Source organism: Peromyscus californicus, unplaced genomic scaffold (genome assembly GCF_007827085.1).
Source record: "Peromyscus californicus insignis strain IS unplaced genomic scaffold, ASM782708v3 Scaffold_7__1_contigs__length_154581171, whole genome shotgun sequence".
NCBI classification, from domain to species: Eukaryota; Metazoa; Chordata; class Mammalia; order Rodentia; family Cricetidae; genus Peromyscus; species Peromyscus californicus.
Genome location: NW_026294595.1, coordinates 26,634,374 through 26,644,621, shown reverse-complemented (window position 1 = coordinate 26,644,621; position 10,248 = coordinate 26,634,374). Strand labels below are relative to the sequence as shown.

General features: G+C 40.2%; 1 pseudogene; it reads left to right on the top strand.

Moving 5' to 3' along the window:
* Positions 1-4,685: 4,685 nt before the first annotated feature.
* On the top strand, positions 4,686-5,186 carry LOC128100430 (mitochondrial import inner membrane translocase subunit Tim23-like; annotated as a pseudogene).
* The last annotated feature ends 5,062 nt before the right edge of the window (positions 5,187-10,248 follow it).

Here is a 10,248-nt window from a genome sequence, read left to right as displayed (position 1 = left end):
AACAGCAGACAGTGAAGGAAAGTTACTGAGGCCTTTTTTCTTTTCAATGGGCACTGAGTTTTCAGAGAGTCTGAGGTCTTGTTGATTTATCACACTTCTCTTTTAATACATGTGTTTGTGTGTGCATGCACGTGTGTGTGTGTGTGTGTGTGTGTGTGTGTGTGTGTGTGTGTGTGTGTGTGTGTACTTGCACATGTATGTGTGCAGGTGCATGTGAAGATCAGAGGTAGATGTTCAGGATCTTCTTCAGTAATTTACCATCTTATATTTTGAGACAGTTTCTCTCATTGATCCTGGAGCTCTCTGGTTCATCTAGATCAGCCCAGTGAGGTGCTGCCTTTCTCTATCTGCCTTTCTCCACCTCACCCCAAGCCCCAGTGCAGGGGTTACAGGTTTCTGCTGCCACATTTGGTTTCTGTCTGTCTGTGGGAAGCAAACATTTTCCCAGACTGAGCCATTTTTACAGTCCCCACACTCTTTCTCAGCCTCCTGCTTTGGTTTCTGACACTTCACCTTGGAGCTCCATTTCTTTGCTCTCTGGCTCTCCCTCTACCCTCACAGGGCATTTGGGATGCACGGGAGATATTTCAAGCTATTGTGGTTCACTGGGAAAGGAGACAGGGATGTTGATAACTACTCTACATAAGCAGTGAAACAGAACAAAGCATGGTCTAATTCAAGTTGCCATCAGTGATTGTGCTGAGACATTCCAATGGAGACAGCACAGTGGTAATCGTCATTGCTACCATGAACTTAATGGAAGCTTCAGATTATTTCCTTGGAACTAATTTTGATATATTAGCTGATAATAGATGATAGGGAGAGAGCATGGATATGAATCCCATGATGTAAGCTCTCACAGGAGGCATAGAAAGAAGAACCTGTGGTAGGCATTGTGGGTTGATTGACCCATGGTCATTGGCAACTTCTTCCTTGATTGTCTCCTTTTAATAAACCACCTGGGAAAACTAATTTTTTCCTGGCTCTCCTTCAGGATGAATGACTCCACTATAAATACTGACTGGAAATAAATAAGTACGCATTCCTCTCCTGGAAGAGAGATGTCTGGTGGTTCCCTTTCCTTTTCTTCCTATCCTGGTGTGGATGTGATGTGTAGAACCATTGTTCAAATATAGGGTGAAAGTCATGCAGAGGAAAAGCCAATGCATTGAACATGGTCAGGGGCAGAGCAGAAAGTAGCTGGGGTCTTAGCGCACATTAAGCAGCTGGTCAATGCTACCCCTGATCTTGCTTTATTAGACAAGGGGATATTTATTGCTTTATTATTGTTATTCTGTTTTCTATTAGTTGTAGAGCTGAAAACATTTCTAACATTTCAGAATCAAAGGCAAAAATTACAAATATGTATATGCATAATTTTACATGGGCTTACTCCACCCTTTTCTTGGACTATTCTGTCAATCTGGACTGCCCTTTGGTTGATTTAAAGAGTATCCAAGCCTGACAAGACTCCCATGTAACTAATTCTGACATCAAGAATTTATTATTTGAAAGGCAATGCAGAAGGCATAAAAATCCTCAAGGTACAGTCCCTTACTCTGCTAGCTTTGGTTTTAGGGCAAAGGAGAAAATTTTACTAAATTATTTTGACCTAACTTATACTAGGATCCCTGATGTCACAGTTTTGATATTGTGGAATCTGATGTTCAAGGGGGAGAGATCAGAGATAGGGAAGTCAGGTGAGAAGTGACTGCTATCATTTAGTTTGGGGCAGTGTCTGTTGTAGAACATTATCTTAATATGTGTTACATTTGTTCATGTTGCATTTGTTTAACTCTGTGAAGCTGTGTTACTGTGCCTGTCTAAAACACCTGATGGACTAATAAAGAGCTAAATGGTCAATAGCAAGGCAGGGAAAGGATAGTCAGGGCTGGCAGGCAGAGAGAACAAATAGGAGAAATCTGGGAGAGAAAGAAGAAGGGGCAAGAGAATAAGGAGAGGATGCTAGAGGCCAGCCACCCAGCCAGCCATGGAGTAAGAGTTAAAGTAAGAGATACAGAAGTAAGAGAAAGGTAAAAGTCCATAGGCAAAAGGTAGATGGGATAATTTAAGTTAAGAAAAGCTGGCTAGAAACAAGCCAAGCTAAGGCCAGGCATTTATAAGCAATAATAAACCACAGCATAGTCTAGACCAAGAGATGGCATGACTAGGTATCTGACTATGGGATAAGAGGAGCTCATCTGCATTTTCAAGGACATTTGGCTTTTTACTGGAACAATTAGCTTTTCAGCTGCTTTCCTCTATTTTGATGATCTTGCTTGCTAAAATTACCCGTTCTTATATCAAATATCTAAAAGCAAGAAAGCAAACAAGCTGATTAAGCTCCTATGGAGTGCTTAGTGGAGGAAGGGTGGCTTAGTGGCTCCCAGAACTGGCTGTGATACTTACATATGAGAATTCGTACCTTGGCAAGCTACTGAACACCTCTGTGAAGACAATCTATTGTCTACAAAAATGGGGATAAAAGTAGTACATTGTTTCGTAATGCTTCTAAAGTGACTGAATGCAATGGTATTCATGCAATAGTGACTAGTACATACTCAGTGAATATCAGCTATTGTGTGTACCATGTTGGACAAGGACACTGGGAATGCAAAGGGAGAGGCAAAGAACAATGGGATTGTAGCCTGCCGTTTAACAGTATTGGGGGCTGGATATGAAGCAGGCAATTAAATTTACTGATGTTTCCTGAGAAAAGGGACAGAATTAGGACAGCTCTAACTGAAGAAATTCCAGCATGCAGTATCTGACTCTGCATGATTCGAGGTAGGTTTTCTTTGTGATGAGTTCTAGTGCTTGTACACACATATGACCCTTCCCAGGCCAACTCTAGCAATGGGAAGCAAGGTTCACTTAAACTAGATCGAGAAAACTGAGTTCAATTTTAAGTGAACACGGATCAAGCTCATTGGAAGCACTACTTGAGAAGGTTATGGAAACTTAAGGACAGTGAGCCAGAGATGCCTTATGTGGAAGACTGGTATTTGTTTTCATTTTTATTTCTTATAGAGGCAGCACTGTTTTTTCATTGCCAACAATCTTGGTAATTTTATATAGATGCATTGTTAATCTCAGTCCTATGTGATGTATATGTCCAGACACTAATTTGTTAATTTTTGAGTTTTCTGACACTGGGTTACATCATGACACCTATGTCAATATGTAAACTTCATACTGTGCTTATTCAACACAATAAGACTTAGCTACTAAGACCCCCTCTGTCCTTCCCCTTTCCCGCTACATGATTCTGTTCAGAAGAATGCTTTGGCATTGTACAAATGTTATTTTAAAAAGAAATGAGAATTTGTTTCCTTCTGACGATGGAGGCTGTTAACTTGAAGCATCAGGTAAACCATTCTTCGAGCCTCGGTCCTTTAATTTGAGCAAAGCTCTGCAGTCAGGCATGGTAAATTGTTGATTCTAGATTCATAGAACCTTCGCGGATCCAATTAGCCAGGCTTGAAGTCCCTTTCTTGTGTTTCCTCCTTTCATCTGCTGTGGCAAGTATGTTTGGGTCACAGAGACATCCTGCTGTTTTAGTATGAAGAGGGGTGGATGGCCTTTTGACAATTCCTTTCCTTCTGGAACAACCTCCCTCTGTGGGCACACATTCTGAGGTGGGAGGGGTGAAGACAAGGAAGGGGAAGGTGACTAATCACCTCTTTAGGGATGCAGCTGTAGATCTTCATTCCTTCTGTCTCCAGAGTATAAAGGTGAGCTTCTTTGTTATTTACCATCATCCTTTTGTGTGTTTGGAGCAAGAGAGGCTAGATACAGAACAGATGGGCATGTTGAGGAGGAACCGAGGACACTATTGTCAAGAGCGTATCCCAGGAGTTATGCTTTAATGAAGTGAAAACCAGTCCTTGAGATCAGCTCTTGTTGTTAAAAACATTTACTTGCCATTTAGAATGAGATTTGAACTTGTCTTTTTAATAGGGTGCCAAATAAGTTGCAAATAATTTCTGACAGGAAAAGAGACATTAAGTAGACTTTTAACAGTACAGAGTCTTGCTTATACATATGACTCACAAACACGATAGTGTTAATTCAGTTGGTAGTAAGATTATGGAAATGTAGAAAATAACCACAACAACAGCAAAACCAAGATAGTTACTTTTTCCACTTTTTTAGTAATAGAGGAAAATTGAACTGTGAAACTTTATAGATGATCAGGATACCACAATAACTTCATAATTAAAATTTACTCTTTGATATGCTTGAAATGCCTATAAATGCCTAAGTATGTTTAAGAAAAGAAGGAAAGGAAAAAGAAAAGAGGGAGGGAAGGAGAAAGAAGAAATAAGAGACAGGGGTAAGGAGATAGCCCAGTGGGTCAAGGGCTTCCTGTGTAAGCATGAAGACCAAGTTCAGATTGCTCATTACCCACAGACAGTCTGGTGTGGTGATGCACATCTCTAATCCTAATGTTGCAGAGATGGGGACAGGAGGCTCTCTGGTGGGCTGGCCAGACAGCCCAGGCTCAGTAAAGACATATGCATACATACATATCACACACACACACACCAAAAACAAATACAGCCGGCACCTGGAAGGTCAGTGTGTGAAGGTGGCAGTGGCAACACTGTTGCCGTGGGGACCACAGCAGAGCACACACATGACCCCAGCCTGAGGTAGTGCTATAACTGGGTACGGGCCCTCCCTCATCTCCTTATTTAAATGGGGACCCACACTATCTCATTCAGGATACTCATTTTATTTCGCCAACTGGAGCTAACAAAACCTGAGGCAGATTTGAGCTAGTTTTCTTCACCACTGGACAATGTTGTGTGACAGGGGCTGCGTTTGGGGCAATGAATGGTCTTTAGCTAGGATTGAAGAAAACTCAGAACATGGCCTGGATAAAACCAAGAAACATACAGATTTTGAGTATAGTGACTAGGCAAGGACACTTTGGGCTAATACTCCAGGTTCCCTGGCTTTGCTCTAGAGTACATTTGGTGTTATCATTTGGTGTACACAGAGTGCAGAAGGTGACCTCAGTTCAGGAGCAGCTAGAACCGTGATGGGAATGTTGTACAAATGTACAGGTGGTCTTTGAACAATAGCATGCAGTGCCCTGTCAGGACTGACACTCACCAGTCTATGCACTGTACTATAATTGGGAGTACATGAAAGCTTCCCTGCTCCAACAATCACTCTGAAGATTTTTGTCACCTCAGGAATGGGGGACAGTTCCTAGTCATCCAGATTAATTAATAAGTCGATCTATAGATGCTTTCTATCTTGTACCTACAAATACTTTGACCATTGAAGACTCTGATGTGCTGCGAGGAAGATCATGGATGGTTAGTCTGCACTGCACTGCACTGCACTGCTTGCCCTTAGTGAGTGGAAGCCAAACCCTTCGGTGGCTCACTAAGTATGTGTTCTCTTCTCCTTCGGGGATGATCTTGCATCCATTTTTCTCTCCTACTCCCAAACTGGAAAACCACTCACTCTCCAAATTCAGGCCATACTTATTTTCAACACTTTTATCACTGTGTTTGTTCATTTAAAAAATCTAAAACTAATGTTGCCTGTATTCCAAATAAAGTATGAAACTAGAAAAAAATGAAGTGAAGAGTAATTGAGGAAGACACTTGACATTGATCTATTTGTGTTCATCTGCATGTGTATACACACACAGACAGACAGATAGACAGACAGACACACACACACAGGCACAACTAACTGCTTCTTTATCTTGAAGCTGTGTAATGGATTTACTTAAAATATTTTTATTTATAAATTTTGATTTGTTAATGAATATTGATCCATCTGTCTATCAGTTATCATCTATCCATCCATTCAGAGCTAGAGAATGAATGTTGCTAGATTTTTGGCTTATCTATCTTTCTTTGAATTGACCTCATCCATAATCAAACTTGGTGACAGTAACACTCAGCCTAATGTGTCTACTTAAATGCATTTGTATCTAAGTTTGTAGTGAAAAGGGAGAAATGAATGATTAATTCCATTGATTTTCAGGAATCATTGGAATTAGAAGACATTTCTATCACTGTGCTCATATCCATGGCCAGTTTTATGATTACTACCATAGCTCTCCAGGTGCTGTGCTCCATCTCAATGTGCATTATTTGAGTGATTGGGTTTCCCATAATTGACATAATAAAATATTTTATGATGGAGTAGAGATGACTTCTCAGTTGCTAGGTGTTAAATGGTATGAGAACATTTGAACGGAAGTGAAATTTTCTCTTTTGTTTTCAAGGCTCATGAACAAAGATGGAAGTTTTTGATAATAGTATCCAAGGACATTTGAGCATGAAAAGTGTACAAGGTACTATGTAAGTGTCTGTCAGGAGAATCAACAAGACATGCCCTCCAAGTATGTGAGGCTCATAATATAAACATAAAACCTGGCCATTCACCTTTTGCTCAAAAGTGGACAGAGCCTGCTCTAACCTTCTAAAGGCTGTAGGCCACCATATCTCTGGCCCAGTCTGCCAATTATTTTCAGAGAAACAAGTGGTTTCCATGCTCAAATTGAGTCATTAGTTTTCTGCTATATCAATTTACTGTTAGGCCGGAAGCTGCCCTTTAAGCCATATTTATTATCATTCTTTTATTCAATGTCCACAAGTTGGAAAATAATTCTCTTTAAAGGATGACCTTTTATCTTTAGTAGCTGTCCAGCATCTGTGTAATTGTTTTGTAGCCATAGACAACTATAATATGGCTTCTAGGACTCAATACTAAAGTATTTGATCAATTACACACTTTATGAAGTTTCATTATTCAAATCATTTTGAGAATATTTCTCTTATTTAATGATATTTTATTAGATACCATTGTTTTTTTATTGGATACCAGAGTTTTGCTTGTATACGTAGGATTTTATCATTTGGGGCATATTGAGAAAATTTTATTCTTTACCCACCTACTTCTGGTATTAACTCATTATACAAATGTCCCAAAATTATAACCATGGATTTGGAGCTGTGTCCAGTATCTGTAACTGATAGGTAGTTTTGAAAATTAGGTTAAGTTTGAACATTCAGATACATTGGTTGGTAAAATTTGAGAAAATTAAAGAATGTCAATGGCCACGAGGAATGTCCTACATAGATTGAGATTAAGGTAGCTTTTAATACCCTGACAGTTATAGGAAGACAAAATAAAGTTCATTTTAAAAAACAGAAGTGAAAATATTCAGAAAAGATTTAAAAGGCTACAACAGTATCCATTTAATCAGAAAAGACCATTTGTGGTCACTATATTAAAAATATCTGGCAACTTATAGGCCTGTAATATACATACATATGTGTGTGTATGTAGATGTATGATTGAAACTGTCAGAAGCTTAGAAATATAAAAATACAATTTATTATAAGTCTAGGCGTAGAAAAAAGCTATATAAGGTAAGTATGATATTCTCAAGTATGCTAAATAGTGAGTTCAGATTAATTGAGGATAGAGGTAGACTGATACATGCTGGAGAGATTACATGGGGTGGGGCATGTAAGAGATGTGAGGGACTAGTGGCTTTAGATAGGCCTACAGAGAGGAACGGAATCTGTATTCCAGAGAAGGACAAGCCAAGACAAAGGCAGAAAAGGTTTTTCATGAAATGTGGGCATAAGAGTTAGATTATTCATGTGGGCAGAGCCTGAATGCTTCATTGCACTTGTTACAGTATTGCCACAGAACAAGTAATACATGTTCACGTAGACACATTTAAGATAAATATGCTTCCCATAATCTACTTTTCACTTACACTTTTATGTCCCTGATTATCATGTATAATCTGTGAATACTGCAACAGCTGTAAAAAGCAGTGGTGGAGGGAGGTGGTGACAGTGTCTATTAGATGTCTACATGTACTGTGGACACACACATATATTAAAGCACGACTCTTGGCTAATGAGTCTATGACGTGTATTAGTTGATCCCTCTTTAACTCTATTAGCTTAGATATAATAAAAATAATAATATCCTACTACAGGTAACTACGTACCTCCCTATTCACCCACACATCCAATTGACCAGAAGATTCTCAAGGGGAGAGTCTCCATTGTGCTAGCATGTAGAATGAACTAGTGGTCAGTTCATGCTGCTATAATGAGATGCCGTAGACTGTATGGCTTACATAACATATGTTTTTTTCTTGCAGAATGAGAAATCTAAGGTAAGGGTCCCTTGGGACAATGGCGCTTTTCCTGACTTACCAGTCTGCTTTCTTACTATGTGCTCAGAATAGAGAAAGGAGTCCTGAGTGTCTCCTCTTTTTATAATGACACTAACCTCATACTGTCATTTATATAGCCCCATATTTATGATTGCTTATAAACCCAATTATTCCCACAAAGCTCTAGTTTTTGTCTCATTGGAAGTTTTAAGAGATGAATGAGGGGGCACACAAAAATTCAGTCCATAATAGAATTAAACAAGTATTTCTGCTACAGAAGCTTAAATGGACCATTTTTATGACCAAATGAATTGCATAACAAATAAAAAGTTTATAGACAGAATAATGTATAAATGAGGGAAGAATCTTTTTATTCTTCTATTTCTTTGCCACTTCTAGGCTGGGGAACCACTAATTTCTGGGTGGAGAGTCATTCCTATTGTAAATTCAGGTCTCCCAGCTTAGGCAAGATTGTTGCTGTACAGACGTTTCCTGAGGACCATGAAACCCATTTCCTTTTTATTCACAAGCAACTGAACTTTCCCCCACTTAATTTGCAGATAGGCAAGACTATTTTACTGAATTCTAGCTATCATCACAGGGTAAACATTTTATGCAGGCATAGCCTCTAAAATCCCTAGCCGTTGTCCCGAAAGTTGGCAAGGTTCTTCATATGCCCTGAGATGGTTGATCTCAATGAAGGCACCTGTAAGTCAGCCCAGCTGGATCTGGAATCAACCAAGAGACAAGCCTCTGGGAAGGTCTGTAGGGACACTTTTAAGGAAGACTTAACAGAAGGAAGAAGACTCTTCAATAAGGTAGGCACACCTTCTAGCATCGACAGCCCAGATAGAAAGATATCTGAGGGAAGAACAGTTGCTATCTTTACCTGTTGGCTTTTGCTTCTTGTTGGGGAGTGCATTGCTAACACTGGAACCCAGCATCAGACAGTCTTCCCACCTAGTCTGAGGACCAGCAACTTTCCAGGAGTCCTCCAGGCCTTCAGTGTCAGATTGGACTGCTGAAGCACCTGGCTTGTGGGCTGAGCAATTGCCAGGTTTTTTTAGTCAGCATGCAAATGTTCATTGTTGAACTACCTAGCCAGTCTAATAATCCCCTTCCTATAAAATATACTTATTCTAGAATATATATGCATTTCTAGATGAGCTCCATCCTCTAGAGAACTATGAATAATACATCCCTGTGCCCTTCTGCTGACTGAATGACGTCTGTAGACAATGAAGCTGTGTTAGGAAGCTCTCCTTGAGGGCCAGTGGTAGCCAAATGTCCCACACTAAGAAAATCCATCAACAGTATATTGTCTAGATGCTGTGAGTCAGAGGACAGCAGTGTAACCAGGGCGATTCCTTCTGAAGGTTGAGATATGTTCCTGGTCTTACTTCTGTCTTCCCTGTGTCTTCATGCCATTTTTCCCTCTTTGTATGTCTGTTTTCAAATTTCCTGCATTTACAAAGACACTGGTCATTTTGAATTAAGGTTCACCCTAATGGCTGTATTTGAACTTTTCCTCTGTGACTGTCACATTCCTTTTGTTCTGTTACGGAAGGAGGGAGCCAAAAGGATATATGATGACCACAGGGCAGATGTGGCAGACGCACTTTGAAGGGACCATCACATCTGCTTTCTTTTCCATCAGCCTTTCTTACAGTTAGGCGAAGACACATAACTGGGTTCTGACCAGTGTAATACGGGTAGGATGGTGCATACCTCCTCTGAGCCTGACCTCTTAAAAAGCTCCTAAATTCTCCAGATACCTCATTCCCCATCCTCTGTATGTATGACTCCAGGGTGGTTTTTTTTTTTTTTTTGGTTTTTCGAGACAGGGTTTCTCTGTGTAGCTTTGCGCCTTTCCTGGAACTCACTTGGTAGCCCAGGCTGGCCTCGAACTCACAGAGATCCGCCTGGCTCTGCCTCCCGAGTGCTGGGATTAAAGGCGTGCGCCACCACCGCCCAGCTTCCAGGGTGTTCTTGATACTGCTGCTGAAAGGTGGAGACTTGGTTAGTGAGTACAGGGCTCAGAGTCAAGCCTCTCACTGACCTTTACCCTCCCTGTC